This window comes from Cervus canadensis, chromosome 2 (genome assembly GCF_019320065.1).
Source record: "Cervus canadensis isolate Bull #8, Minnesota chromosome 2, ASM1932006v1, whole genome shotgun sequence".
NCBI lineage: Eukaryota > Metazoa > Chordata > Mammalia > Artiodactyla > Cervidae > Cervus > Cervus canadensis.
The window spans coordinates 93,570,924-93,586,815 of record NC_057387.1 but is presented as its reverse complement, the minus strand read 5'-3'; the positions used below and the strand labels follow the sequence as shown (position 1 = coordinate 93,586,815).

Sequence of the window (15,892 nt, the reverse complement as noted above, 5' to 3'; positions counted from 1 at the left end):
TTTCAGAGCACGACTATCAATCAAGTTGAACCTGAACCCTCCCCCTTTTCATTTTAGAAAAATGAAACTTGCCTTTGATTTCTCTCTGCTGTCGTCTTTGTCATTGTTTTCCTCTTTAAACTTCCCACAGCACCTGAGAGCTCCCACCCTGTGCTCCTGCCCCACCTCCAGGCTTCTGGTGGGGACCAGGCCGAGAAGGATGATTTCCTAAGGTGGGTCCAGGTGTGTAATCGTCCCTGGGCCTTGGCAGTCAGCACACCTTGTAAATTTGAAAGTCAACAAGATGTGAGAGCAGTGGGGACCTCCAGGCTGGAGAGGAGGAAGTTGGGGGGTGAGGGTGGGTCAGTCAAGGATGGCTTTAGTGCTCTCTGTCTTTCCTGACAAGCCTGCCCCACCCCTGGAGCCCTGGGACTTCCTGCTCTCACTGTCCACCTTCACATCCTGAGCTTGGACCTGGTCACAGCAGCCCAGACCCTGAGAGCACCCTGAGAGGCCTCTTTCTCACGACCTCTCACTACAGACAGGAAGGCTGCAAATATAGGGTGGGCTTGGCAAGGTCAGTGTCAGGGCAGGTGTAGTGGTGATAACACTGGCTTGGGGTCCGGCGGCCTGGACTCTGGTTCTTGCTTTGGCTGAACCCAAACTAGGCCACCCAGAGCCCTGATCCCCCTCACTGTTGAGCCCTAACCCCACTGCAGGTTGTTGTCTTGCCTTCCAACCACAGATCACTAGGAGGTAGGAGGAAAGATCATAGCCTCCAATGGTCCATCTCAACCACAGGAACCACTTACTGCTCTTTCTACCCAGGACACCGTCTTCACTGAACAAGGATGCCGTGCTGTTACTGCTTTGGAGGTTTGATGCAATGGGCCCTTCAGAGGAGTGACTTTGGGAAAAGTCTCTATACTTCAGTTTCCTCACCTGTAAGTAAATGGGGATTATAATCTGCTCCTACCACCTTCCATTCCCTTGGTTTCTTATGAGGATCAAATGAGGTACTGATTATGAAGGTGCTTTGTTAGCTGAATGTTATTACATATGAGAGAATGTTTTGAAATGATCCCAGTGTTTCTGTCATTATCGTATGTTTAATCTCCTTCCTGGCTGGCCAGAGGATCTGGTCCCTTCTAGACACCTAGACGCAGGAGAAAGTTCCGTCCAGTTAAGGGGCCAAGAGGAGTCTAGGAGTTCTGCCGGGGCCCTGTAGGGCCCAGAAAACTCGAGGACCTTCAGAGTCAGATGGCTGAGCATCCTTTGTCCTTGTTAAGATTCGAGTCTGTGGGTTGGAACTGTGGCACCACGTAGCTGGCACCTCCTTAGTGCGTCAGTTGGTGCTAAGATGGGCCCACAAGTGATCTCAAAGGATTTGGGTGCCCAGGCTTGGGCCCTGCCTCCCCACAATCCCACAGAAACCCCCAGTCTCTGCCTGAGAGACCGGGGAGGCTCTACTGAGTCCTGGAGACACAGGTTCCTACACCTAAACACTCTCCTTTTGATTTCCACTAGCTTATGTATTTTGGGGAGAAAACGTAATTCACAAACTTCTGATTCATTTGCATTAAAGTCATCACAAAGCTTTGTAAAAGCCATTTGGATCCTGTTGGGGAAACTTGAGGCTTTCCAGGGGGTGCTAGTGGTAAAGAATCTGCCTACTGATGCAGGAGATGTAAGAGATGCAGGTTCAGTCCCTGAGTTGGGAAGATTCCCCTGGAGGAGGGCATGACAACCCATTCCAGAATTCTTGCCTGGAAAATCCTATGGACAGAGGAGTCTGGTAGGATACAGTCCACAGAGTTTCAAAGAGTCAGCGACTTAGCATAGGAAATCTAAGCCATTTTTGAAGGCCTTTTCCTTCTCCTAGGGAAAAAAGGAAGTCATACTGCTCCAGGGACACCCAGCGGAAAACGTTCAGTACTTGCTTGCCCCACTGGCCTCTGCACAACTGGAAATGAGAGACTCAAGTCAGTCTCCCTTGGAGCACAACAAACCCTAATTTTTTTATTTTTTTGGCTGCACTGTGTGGCATGCAGCATCTTAGTTCCCTGACCAGGGATCAAATTCGGGCCCTCAACTGAAGCATGGAGTCTTAACCACTGGGCCTCCAAGGAAGTCCCCAGCAAATTCTTATGCCCAGCAAGCAGAACCCTCCATGATTTGACCCAAGCTATCTGTATAGCAGACAGCTCTTAGCAACCTACCAAGAAGGGATTATTTGCAGTCAGAATCCTGTGATGTTCGTTGCAGCCTCTGTCATGCTCTTCCCTCACTGTGACTACATTTCTTTCCTGCTATTCCTAAAATTTTACCCATTCTTTGAGGCCCAACTCCAACCCAGCCCCAACCTTCCCTTGATCATTTTGGGTAAAGCAATTTCCAGCTCAGATTTTGTACGAAGTGACAGCAGTAAGTGTCGATTGAAGAATCAAAGAGTGAACAGACAAATGGAGTGGATAGATGACAGGGCCTCAGATGATGTTTCTCTATACTTTCTTCTTTCCTATTTTTATTTTAAAACATGCCAGGGCCAGAGTTTGGCACGTGCAGAGGTTTGACAAATACCTGAATGAATGAATAAGCATTAGTAAAGGAATGGATACAGGAGTTTATTTACAGAGTATGTGATTTTTTTTTAACTGCACAGCATGGAAAATCTTAAGTCCCCAATCTGGGATTGAACCTGCACCTCCTGCATTGGAAATGTGAGTATTAACCACCGGACTGCCAGGGAAGTCCCTAGAGCATGTTCTGTGAGCCAGATGCTGGTGTGACAGCTGGGAATAAGTCATGCTTTCGGCCCTCATGCCCTTACATTTCAGCTGAAAAGTCAGGCTCACACTGAGAGTCACATAATTCATTTCTTATTTAGTTTCTCTTGTGATAAATGCCACGAGAGAGGAAAACTAGTGAGTAAATAACTGAGTGAGTGAGGGATGAGTGAAGACAGGACTAAGCAAACAGACTGAGGGAGGGAATGAATATATAAATGAATATCAAGGAGCACAAATGAGGGAATGATGAGTAAAGACTCATCAGTGACAAGGAAAGCATCCATATCGCATGATCCAGAGTCATGGTCACGAGGCCAAGGCTGAGAAGCCAGAGTTGCCAGAAGTCAACCCGACTCCCCTGGGGGCAGAGGCAGCAGGCTGGGTGGGAGGGGCTCCCAGGCCAGTGAGCTGGGTCCTCTGCAACCTGAGGTCAGCACCACTACCTCAGCACCTCCAAAACTGCAAGTTGGACTTAGAAAGGTCTGAAGACTTTAACATGGAGAATCTCTGAGCATTGCAAGGTCTGATTGTTTGCTCAGCACATGGAGTGAACCTCAAAGCTTTTACAATCACATGTAGCACTACTCATAGCCTCCATAGTGACAAATCAGGGTGAGAATGGGAAAGGGGCCTGCCCAAGGCATATCACCAAACCCCTGACTTCAAGGTGCCTTAAGGAGTCTTTGCTGGGATGCACAAGATCTTTTATAATCCAGCCCTCTTTTCATCTCTGACCTCTTCTCCTAATCCTCTCCCCAAGCACATGCTTGCCCTGAGCCTTTGCACTCCTGTTTCCCTCTGCGTGGGGGGTATCCCAGACATCTGCAGAGCTGGCCCTCTGAGGGCTTTGCTCAAAAGCTACGCTAAGGCTTTCTGTGGCTCTGCATCTATAATTTTATCACTGACTTCTTCCTTCTATATCTCCTTCCCCTGCTTTGATTTTTCTCCATAGCACTTATCCTGGAAAATGTCAGTTTTCATTTCAATCCCAAAGAAAGGCAATGCCAAAGAATGTTCAAACTACCACACAATTGCACTCATCTCACATGCTAGCAAAACAATGCTCAAAATTCTCCAAACCAGGCTTCAACAGTACGTGAACCGTGAACTTCCAGATGTTCAAGCTGGATTTAGAAAAGGCAGAGGAACCAGAGATCAAATTGCCAACATTCATTGGATCATCAAAAAAGCAAGAGAGTTCCAGGAAAACATCTACTTATGCTTTATTGATTACGCCAAAGCCTTTGACTGCTTAGATCACAACAAACTGTGATTCTTCAAGAGATGGGAATACCAAACCACTTTACCTGCCTCCTGAGAAATCTGTACACAGGTCAAGAAGCAACAGTTAGAAATGGACATGGAACAACAGACTGGTTCCAAATTGGGAAAGGAGTACGTCAAGGCTGTATATTGTCGCCCTGTTTATTTAACTTATATGCAGAGTACCTCATGAGAAATGCTGGGCTGGATGAAGCATAAGCTGGAATCAAGATTGCTGGGAGAAATATCAATAACCTCAGATATGCAGATGACACCACCCTTATGGCAGAAAGCAAAGAGGAACTAAAGAGCCTCATGATGAAAGTGAAAGAGGAGACTGAAAAAAGCTGGCTTAAAACTCAACATTCAAAAAACAAAAATCATGGCATCTGGTCCCATCACTTCCTGGCAAATAGGTGGGGAAACAATGGAAACAGTGAGAGACTGTTTTTTTGGGCTCCAAAATCACTACAGATAGTGACTGCAGCCATGAAATTAAAAGACACTTGCTCCTTGGAAGAAAAGCTGTGACCAACCTAGACAGCATATTAAAAAGCAGAGACATTACTTTGCCAACAAAGGTCCATCTAGTCAAAGCTATGGTTTTTCCAGTAGTCATGTATGAATGTGAGAGTTGGACTATAAAGAAAGCTGAGCACTGAAGAATGATGCTTTTGAATTGTGGTGTTGGAGAAGACTCTTGAGAGTCCCTTGGACTGCAAGGAGATCCAACCAGTCCATCCTAAAGATCAGTCCTGGGTGTTCATTGGAAGGACTGATGCTGAAGCTGAAACTCCAATCCTTTGGCCACCTGATACAAAGAAATGACTCACTAGAAAAGACCCTGATGCTGGGAAAGATTGAAGGTGAGAGGAGAAGGGGTTGACAGAGGATGAGATGGATGGATGGCATCACCGACTCAATGAACATGGGTTTGAGCAAGCTCCAGGAGCTGGAGATGGACAGGGAAGCCTGGCATGCTGCAGTCCATGGGGTCACAAAGAGTCAGACACGACTGAGTGACTGAACTGAACACACCATTGTTGTTGAGTTGCTCAGTTGTGTCTGACTTTGTGACCCCATGGACTGCAGCATGCCACGCTCCTCTGTCTAGTGCTCTGTACATTTTTCTTACTTATTTTGTTGATCCTGTTTTTCCCGCTAGGATGCCAACTCAAGGAGGGCAGGGGTTTTGTATTGCTTTGTTCCCTGCTGTATCCCCACAGCTGGCATATAGCCTGCCCACTAAATACGTAATGAATAGATAGGTGCCCACTGCATATGTATGTCCTGAATGGATAAATGGAGTGAAGTCTCCAATCCAGCCTCTTCTCTCTGTCTAAAAGCTGCTATCGCTATCTTGTCTTGCTTGGACATTGCAACAACCTCCCTCTTGACCCTCAGCCTCTTCCTCACCCTAGCCTTCTCCCTGACCTCTCAGCCTCCTCTTGACCCCCAGATGCCTCTTTGATCCAGGGTGCTTTCTTCTGTGATAAATATGACCACATCATTCCTCTTCTGGAAACTCTTTCCTATCCCCCTTTTGTTTTCTCTTGATTCTGTCTTTTCTGATCCTGTAAAATAACGTACAAGGTGTGTCTGACGCACAGCACACAGAAAGTGGTAGGTCCTGTTATCCCTGAAGTGAAGGCATCCGGTTGAAAGTGGCGGTGAGGAGGGAGGGGACTGTTTCGGGGTGTTGGGGGTGTGCAAACAGCATGGACAAGCACGTGGGGATGGCAGCTGGTTGGTACGAGCAGAGGGGCTGTGGTTGACTGGGCTTGCCAGCAGGCTGACTTCAGTAGGAGAATCCTGACCGCTGGGTGAGGGAAGCAGTTGGGTCAGATCCCAGAAGGTATTGACTACAAAAGCAAGGAGCTCTGCCCCGTTCTACAGGCATAGGAAACCTCTGAGTGCTCCTTCACCAACTTCGAACAGTTTGCAAACATGCTGAGGAGCCAAGTGCTGCAGTGGACTCTTTCATACACAGGGTTCAGGAGAATCCTTATAACAGTCCTTTGAGATCTGCATTATTGGCTCCATTTTATGTATGGGGAAACCAACACTCCAGAAAGGTTGAGTAACTTTCCCCAGACAACCAGATATAGCAGATATTTGAAACCAGGTGACCTGAAATCTTTGTGTCTTTTTTGTCCCCCAGGAGCCTTTGTTATTTTTTGTTATTTAGTAACTCAGTCATGTCTGACTCTTTATGACCCCATGGACTGCAGCCTGCTAGCCTCCTCTGTCCATGGGGTTTCCCAGGCAAGAATACTGGCGTGTGTTGCCATTTACTTCTCCAGGGGATCTTCCTGACCCAGGGATTGAACCCATGTCTCCTGTGAGTCTACTGCATTGCAGGTGGATTCTTCACCACAGAGCCACCGGGGAAGCCCTCCCCCAGAGGCCTGCATGCAAGCATGCTAAGTCACTTCAGTTGTGTCCGACTCTGTGCAGCTCACCAGGCTCGTCTGTCCACAGGATTCTCCAGGCAAGAATACTGGAGTGGGTTGCCATTTCCTTCTCCACCCCCAGAGGCCTAGTGCTCATCAAATGCTTGTTGACTGAATTCCAGTTTTGCCACAGAGCTATCCCCAACACCCAGGAGGGTGATGATGCTTCACCCTAACAGTGGCGCCTGCCTTCTTCCCAAAACAGCCTCCAAAGCTCCAAGCTGCGAACTGCGCCTTCACACCACCTTCTGTGGCTTTGGGAGTCAAGGGGAGAATTCACAGTACTTTGGAAAACACATTTTCTTTTAAGGAAGAATTTTTTGTTTTCATTTCAAACAGCGCTGGCTGGTGACGAGTGGTGAGGAGAGGTGCCCTGTTTTCCATCCTCACGCCTATTTCCAGGTGGGGGCAGGGAAGGCTCCAACCCGAAATGTTATTTCAAAACCTTTCCGAGCCTTGCAGCTCCATTTCCAGGCCACATGCCTCAAAGAAAAGCACAATTTCCCATTACGTCGTGTTTTGCCCTTTCTGGTCTGAGCACCTTTCAAAGGGGGACGACCCAGCCTGTTCCAACACTCCCTCCTGCCCCATAAATAAAGCTGCATCGTGTAATACAGGACGCCCGATGGCCCCGCTCCCGATAGGCATGCTTGCCAAGAGCCGCAAGCTCACGCTGCTCCTCCCAGGCCCTCAAGAGAGAGAAGACAAAACTGATGTGAAGTGAATGCTCCCTGCCCACTCTCTGCCATCTGAGGCACATTCCTGAAAGGAGCAAGGCCAGCAAAGTCTTGTCATCTGTCGGGGGTGTGAACAGTGGTAGATGACGTGCTCCCTGCCAGGGAAGGCCACGTTCAGACACTCCCGGATAGCCAGCTGCCACTTTATTAACAGAAAATATCCCCATCTGAACCAGGCTGGGAAAGAAAATATTTATGCTTGCCTGTCAGGAGGACCTTCATTTTTCTTCCAAGGGAGGCAGCCAGGGTGCTGGCCCAGAGATGGAGGAATGTAACATGTCTGTGGGGCTGCTCCAAGATCTTCTGTGGCCTGGGGTTGATGGAAACTCCAGAATATCCTCAGGAGAGCTCTAGACAAGTACGAGGGGCTTCAGGAGGACTGGATGGGGGAGCCCAAGAGAGGCAGAGTCAGGGCAAACAGAACACACCCTGGACCCTGTGAAGCTGTGAATGAGATATCTGGGTGTGGATGTGGGAGCTGCAGTTAGAGATCCTGTCCAAATGCACCTTGAAATGACTCCAGTATTGATTAAAAACACGGAGCTACATTAATCTGAGGAGTGACTTTGTATGAAGAATAAAATAATCTTGCATCGTTAGAAACTGTCAATACAGGAGCTGAACCCGTCATTTAAGCTGGGTACATATTAAAACCAGTTTCTGTTATTGTTCTGATCACGGTCATTATTTTGTACAAAAACCAATTCTTTAACAATTTCAGGGATACCTGTGGATCTGAGCCTGGGGAACCATGTAGCACTCCTGGAGACAACTACACATACCGAAGATGGTGATTGAGTAATAAGGCTCAGAGCTGCACAAGCCACGTGGCCCTGGGGAATGGAGGCTTTGGCCTCGTGGGCATAGCAGGATTGAGAGGCTCACCTCCCCTAACTCCCAGTGCTAGATGGCTTATTCCCAACAAACATGCATATTGGAGTTAGAAGTGTGTTACTTGCTCAGTCATGCCCAACTCTTTGCGACCCCATGGACTGTAGCCTTCCAGGCTCCTTTGTCCATGGGATTTTCTGGGCAAGAATACTGGAGTGGGTTACCATTCCCTTCTCCACAGGATCTTCTCCACCCAGGGACTGAACTCTGGTCTCCCACACTGTAGGCAGATTCTTTACTGTCTGAGCTACCAGGGAGTCAGGAGACCTGGGTCCAAATCCCAACTCTACCTTGTAGAGTTGTGCAACTCACTCTGAGCACCTTATTTAAGATTTAATCTCTCTGATGTGATGGAGCTAATAAATGTCTCCCTCGGGGGAAGGCAGTGCGCTAACGACCTCTGTAAAACACTCCAGCACAGTGAGAGCTCAGTAAATGATTCCAGAAGCAGTGGCAGGAGTGGCACACCCATTGCTCCCCAGCTAGAAATGTGTCAGTAATTTTTGCTGGTACATGAATTAATACTTGCAAATGTGTGCAAGTGTAATTCCTAGTTCATACCTGTATTAGTCTACTTGGGCTGCTATAACAAAACCCCACAGACTGAGAGGTTTAAACGAAAGACATTCATTTTCTCATGGTTCTGGAGGCTGAAAAGTCTAAGAGCAAGGTGCTGGCAGATTTGTTCCTGGCTTGCACTTGGCCACTTCTCACTGTGTCCTCACACGGTACAGAGAGCAGCTCTCATTGCTCTTCCTCTTATAAGAACACCAATCCCTTCACAGGGGCCCCGCCCTCATGATTTCATCTAACTTCATTGCCTCCCAGAGGCCCCACCTCCTAATACCATCACATTGGGGATTGGGGCTTCAACATATACATTTTGGGGGAGGACACAAATATTCAGTCCATAATAATATCTGTATGTGACATCTGTTAATTCATATCTGTATCTGCTTATGAACTGGTATATTGTCTTAATGTCCACTTATGTCTTGTAAATTAAAACAAAGAACAGTGGTGGAACAGGGGCTTATATACTTTAGTGTGTGCCTCTGTGTAGACCTGTGTGTAGATGAGAGCCTAGCACAGGTGGAAGTCATGGGCTCAGGCCGCCTGTGCAAGTGACCCATGTGCGCTATGTGTACACACGTGTGTATAATAAGCCTGGGAAGGGCAGACTCGGACTGCTGTAGGCAGCTGCCCTTTACCCAGCCTGGCAGGGCTCCTGCTCCTTCCAGCCCATAGCAGCTGCTGAAAGCAAGTGGGCAGAGGGGCTTGGAGGCTCTCTGGGACCAGGATCTGTCAAGCCTGAGATCCTCAGCTGCAGGTCTGCCTGTTCTATGCTGCAGAGGAACCCAGCCTGAGAGCACAGTGTGCCTGGAGAGGGGACATGGAGCCTGTCTTTGATGTGGGGAACTTTATCAGCTCATCTTCATCCAGCAGGAGACCCATCTTCACCTATTCAAGTGAATCATTTATCTCATTTAGAGCCTTCAAAGCTTCAGCCCAAATGACATTTGCTTAGCAATTGGCCTGTTTGAAAAGCCGATGTATTAGAGCCAAACGCTGCACCATCTTTCTGAGCTGGGGGCGCGGGGAGACAGGCCCGTGGGATACAGCAGGAGGGAGGTGGGGGGTGTTCAGTCGGTCAAGGATCCTATGGAAACAGGCAAACACATTATCCACTCCAATACAGGCAATTTTTCCCCCCAGGGTGGTTAATTAGCTGGTGGCTGCCCGGGCTCTGTACTTGACTTGCAGAATTAGAATGCTCAGCACAGAGATCCGTGTTTATGCTCAAAATCATCGTCCCTCTTCCCCAACCAGGAGAGGAGCTCTGGCTGCGAGTTCTGGGTCCTGGAGACTGCTCAACTGGCATTTCAGGGGCCTGGATGGAGCTCCTCCTCCATAGAAATGCCTGCCCAGTTGGAGACCTCAGTAAATGCAGGCACACAGGACATATCCACACACAAGCATAAAAATCTCCTCATGTATGTAAACATGATGCTGAGGCACAGCCACAACAAATTCACCCAGAGGCATAGGTACCCACACATCCCAGCACATCTATTCACAGATACCCAGAGACACACAAGGAAACACACACCTGCCCATGTGCAAGCAGACACATGCCTAGACTTACAGGTATGTGGTACATACACCTTCACAGGCTCTCTGGAACAGGACATGCATGGAGACAGGGAAGCTGCTTAAATCTGTAGAAACAAAAATTCTCAGAACCTAACCTCAGTGATTCTCAATCAGAATCAGGTATCAGAATCAGGTATGGGATTATATGTGAATGATACACCAGAGGAGATAGCTGGTATCAGATCCAGAAATCAAGCAAATCAGGATTCTCCTATCAGAATCACCAAGGAGTTTATATAAATCTTCATACCGGGCTCCCCCAGAATCTGATAAGCCACTGGGTGAGGCTTGTGATATAGGGGTTCAGTTCAGTCTCTCAGTCGTGTACGACTCTGTGACCCCATGAATCGCAGCGTGCCAGGCCTCCCTGTCCATCACCAACTCCCGGAGTTTGCTCAAACTCATGTCCATCCAGTCGGTGATGCCATCCAGCCGTCTCATCCTCTGTCTTCCCCTTCTCCTGCCCCCAATCCCTCCCAGCATCAGGGTCTTTTCCAATGAGTCAACTCTTTGCATGAGGTAGCCAAAGTATTGGAGTTTCAGCTTCAGCATCAGTCCTTCCAGTGAACACCCAGTGTGGTGAATTTTGAAATGTTCCCTTGTATAATGAACAAAGAACAGTTTTATCATTAAAAATAAAATTAAGCACAAAAAAATAAATAAAAATAAAATTAAATGGTGCCTTGCTGACTCTTAGGAGAAAGAGCAGTTTGATTGAGAACTGTCAGGACTTTTAAAAAAGGGATGGCTTTTTCCTTTTGTTGTTTCAAGAACACAGAATAATTCTGAACTTTTTCCTAGTTGGCTTCCTTATGTCTTTATTGAACAGATAGGAGTGGTGACGACAGATACACCTTGTCTAGATTTTGATTCAACTACAGATGTTTCAGATTCACTGTCCAGCCTGGAGGTCCCACCCCTTCCTTCTATAGAGAGGGAAACTGAGGCCCAGGCAGCAAACTACTGCTCAAAGTCATCCAGCCATTAGCGGTTTCTGTGCACTAATGCATGGCACACACACAGTAGGAGCTCAACAAGTGTTAGCTGCTATATTACAATGATTATTGTTAATATTACCGCTATTCTAATCATAAGTCATCGTCACCAGCAGAGCAAGACCAAGAATCCAGATCTTCCTCCGGTCTGGTTTATGGTCTTAGGATGTCCTTCCCAGTTGAGAAAAGACACCGAGGGGGCGGCAGAATCTGAGCACACTGCCCAGTCCCCTCTTCTCTAATTATGCCCCTGTTTGAGGTTCTCCAATCCTTCCAACTCCCAGGCAAAGGGGCAGAGGATGGTTGCCAGGAGTGGTAAGGGTGGCAGGATGAACTTTGAGGGTAGGGAAGTTCTCCCTTTCAGTCAGGGTTTCAAAGGACAGAGCTGACTTCTGCGTTTGGAGAACTGCACTGCCTTCAGATATACAACATTTGATGTCCTCTGGGAGAACAGAGAGGCTGCAGGTACCAGGACTGGGAGCGCCCTTTCTCTGCGCGGCTCCCTGGAGAGTTTCTTCAGGCCAAGGAAAGCTTTGTTCTAACCACTTCGCCCTGAGCCAGGGCTGCTGGGTGGTCTAGGGGCAGAAGGGCAGAATGGGGGTGGGGCAGGGCAGGCCCTGGGTGCGGAAGTATGGGGTCCAAGACTAGGGGTGGGGTGGGGTGGGGGAAGAAGGGGGTGGAATCTGTGTGTGGGGGCTGGTGAGGGCTGGTACAAAGGGAGAACGGAGGTCAGCATAGGAAGGTTTGGAGGCTTCGGGAGTAGGAGGGACCAGCAGATGCCAGAACCATGGGAGGGACCAGGAATTTAGGTGGGGGTCTGCCAGGGTGAGGGTACAGACGAAGTCCCCCTCTCTAGACTCCGCTGTCCCAGGTGGCTAGCGGGAAGGGTCCACCGCGTGGCGCTGAGCCCCCTGTATTTTGTGTCTGAGGCTCTAGAACATATGGCCGACCCGCCCCCCCCCTTCTCCCCTCCACCCCCGCCGAAGGGCTGCCATTTGGAACGCATTTGCAGACACATGGATTGTTTTTAAGTTAATGCTTTTTAATTCACTCTGTTTCCCAGTTGTCGTTTTTTATTGAAAAGGCGGATTCTGCCCGTGTGTGTTCTTTTGCGGGGGCGGGGTGGGTGGGGGGTCTTCACCAACAGAGATCCGAGGAGGGGCAGAGACAGAGACAAAGGCCATGCGAGACACCAGGCAAGGAGACAATAGGGTCAGAGAGCAAGAAAGAGAGAGACTGGACTCGGGAGCCGGTACAGGGGACACACAGAGACGCCAGGAAAGGGGAAGGGAGGGCAGAGCAAGTGTGCTGAGAAATCCTGCCCCGGGGGACCCGGGGCGGACCCTGCCACTTGCAGCTAAGGCTCCTGGGGCTTTCCCCGGCTCCTTGGTTCCCTTCTGCGTAGACCAGGCGAACTGACCGCAGGGAATGGGCTGGAAGTCGCCACTGACCGAGTACGCAGGACCAGGGTCTTCGGGGGTTAGGGATCCGCGATCCGACAAAGAGGACCAGGGAGTGGAAGCGTTCTGCTCCCGTCTGCGCAGTTCTGTTTTAGAGCCGACCCCAGTCCTGCGCTGCGGCTTTCCTGGCCTGCTGCGCCGCCTGGAACCAGCGCCCCGAACTCTCTGAGTCCTGGCTCTGCCACCTGTGGACAGCGAGGCCCGCTGCTGGCCGAGGAACTAAACGGCTCGAGGGCGTGGGGAGCAGAGCTGCGTCGACAACACCGCGGCTCCGCGGTTAGGGCAGAAATCCTGGGATTTTCGGTCTGGGCCGCTGCCCCGGGGGCGGGGGCTCATGTTTATGCAGGACTGGCGGGACGGGAGACAGCGGGGCCTGGGCGCTTCCTTCCTTCGCAGCTGAGAACCATTTGATTCTCCTCCCGCCGCGCCACCGCCCCTCTCCCTTTCCGCGCCAGGTTCGTGCTCAGACGCGTGAGTGCGAACACACGCCCGCGGACACACAAAGACGCTCACAGGCCTTAGCACGTGGCGGTGCTGTAGACGCTGGGTGGTGGCCTGGGCACACAGGCGACGCGAGGTCCTGGGGACTGGGGTAGAGCCGGTTCCCTGGGCGAGAGGGTGCGTTCACTCCGGCGTGGCTCTCAGGCCTGGAGCCTACGAACTGAAAAAGCCTGGGATAATTAGAGCTAATTACACGTGTGCACACAGCCGCAGCCTCGGGCGCAGGCGAGGGGGCCGGACGGGCCACCCCTCTCACGGCCTGACCCCCGCGATCCTGCCCAGCGTGGGGGGGGGGGCTTCGGGGTGCGGCTCGGAAGAGGAAGGATGGGGGCCCGTGGGCGGAGAGCCCCCAGCGTCCGGAGTCGGGGTGAGCCCTCTGCCTCCAAAGAGAGGCCCCCATCACACACCGGGTGCGCTGCAGCCAGGGACGCCCGGGGATGGCGGTGTGGCCGAGCTAGAAGCTAGGACCAGAATTGGGGTCCGAGTACCCTTGGTCTTGTGCTGAGCGGGCCCAAGCGGGAGGTCCGGAGCTTTGGGGCCCTTTGGCTTCGATAGTCTCAGACTCCTGAGCACTCCGGTCTCTGCAGAAGGCTCATGGGTACCCAATCCGCAGAGGTCAGTGCTGCCAGGGACCTGAGGCCGCTGGACCAGGAAGGGACAGTCCGATGCTGGTGTCAGGAGACCATTCCGTGTATGCCCGAATGAGCCACAAGACCCCCGACAGGGCGACCTCTCTGAGCCTTCGTTTGCGCGTCTCTAAAATGGGAATGCGGAGATCCCTGCGTGCTGACTCCGAGGGGCTTCGGATGGAGAGTCCAAGAAGAGTGAGAAAGGAGCGAATTTCTACGTGTGCATGAGGGTTTACACTTTGCACTGCTAGTCTGCATCAGCGATCTCATTTTGTGGTTTCAGGAGCCTTTGGCGGACTGGGTTAGAGCAGCATCGGTGGAGGAAGTTATATTTCTGTATTTTATACGTGATGCTCTGAGAGGTCGAACGTCTCAGGGGAGGTCACACAGCGGGGAGAGGCAGCTGGCTTTCCGGACTTCAAATTTCAAATTCAGACTCGGCGCAACTCTCCTCCACCCCACCTGGTCGCCCTTGGAACCCGGGCACCTCCCGGCGCTCTGCGGAGCCTGGTTGCTGTGAGCAAGAGCACGGAACGCGATCTCTCGCGGTGGGTTCCGCCGCCCCGGCTCGCTGTGAGCCCACGGCGCCCCCTTGCGCTCGTGGCCGGAGGCGCACCCGGCTCCTGGCCCGGCCCCTGCCGTCTAGCATCTGACTTCCTCCGCCTCAGTTTGCGATGGCGCTGGAGAGGGTTGATGAGCTTCAGACAGGCTTACTGGAGGTCACACAGGGATGCGCTTCGTTGACCGTGTACTTGGTAAACTGTAAAGCACGGTACGCACTCGGTCCCAGCGTTTGGACACCACCACAGTTTTCCCTGCCCTCCCACCTCTGTTCTTGAACCCAGTGAGGTTGGCAGGGCAGGAATTACTATTCCCAGTATACAAATGGGGCAGCCGAGATAGACCCACAGCCATTAAGGCGTGGAGCCAGCATCCAGGCTGCCTCTGCTTTCCCGCCTCCCTTTGCTCCTTGCTCCAGTGGCGGCCTTCTTGTTCTCTTGGAGGTTAAGGAAGAGGACTTTGGAGTTAGAGCTGGGTTGGAATTTCCTTCTTGTACTGGCTGTGAGATTGCAGTCAAACCACAGAACCTCTCTGGGCATCAGTTCTGAACCTGTACACTGGGATGAGGGTGCTCCTCAGACTGTTGGGGGAAGGGTGGATTAATGAGACAGGGGTCAAAGCTTGCAGAGCATGGAGTCAGGCAGCTGGTTCTGGAACAGTAGGTGCTTTCATCAGGGAAGATGGCAGCTGCTGTGACTAGCCCACTGGGAAAGAGGAGGGGTGGAGGACTGTGCCCCTCCTGGGGTGGACGGTGAGCCTGGCACCTCAGGGGTCTGACCACTTGCTGGGACTTGAGGAGCAGTGCCGGTGGCCTACTGCCCACTGCGTTGCAACCCACTGACCTTGTCCAGGACCTTAGGCAGGTTCTGGGAGGTCTTCTCCTCCTCACGAGCAGGGACATGCAGACCCTGAGAAGGAAGAAGCCACTTCCCTAGAGCCACACAAAGAAAGATTTAGGGCTTGCCCCAGACACATGGAGGGTGAGGAGGCCGGGTGAGTGAGGGCTGGGTCTTGGTGGGGAAGTGAGCAAAGTAAGAGGTGGCAGGTAGGGTCCCTGCTCTGTAGAAGTAAGACCCGAGAGGCTTCCGGGGGGCAGTCTCAAGGGCAGCAAGGGGTGACACAGTAGAGAGGCAGGAGACATATTTGAGGCAGATGATAGGAACTGAAAGGGTGGTGGAGCTGTAACCTCTCCCTCTCTGGGGAGATACTGGGGCTCTGGGGCAGGAACCCTCCTCAGGGTGAACCAAAGTCAATGTGGGGAAGATGGGGCTTCCTGAGCTTGTCAGAGGACAGGTATCTGGGTGTGGATGCGAGGAACTAGCGTCGTTGAACCCTGTTCACAATCTTCTGAAGCATCAGGATCACAGGAGGATTGCTCCCTCTCCTCCAGAGTTTCTCATGCAGGTCTGGCGTTAGAGTTGACATTTCTAACAAGTTCCTGGTGATGCTGCTCGTCTGGGGAGCAGAGACTCCCCAGAAT

General features: G+C 51.1%; 1 long non-coding RNA gene across 1 annotated transcript; it reads left to right on the top strand.

The window, feature by feature from the left end:
• Positions 1–442: 442 nt before the first annotated feature.
• LOC122428009 lies at positions 443–7,838 on the top strand. Its single transcript, XR_006265628.1, has 4 exons — positions 443–556; positions 808–923; positions 2,642–2,699; positions 6,513–7,838. It is a non-coding gene; the product is annotated as an uncharacterized LOC122428009 (long non-coding RNA).
• Positions 7,839–15,892: the final 8,054 nt, after the last annotated feature.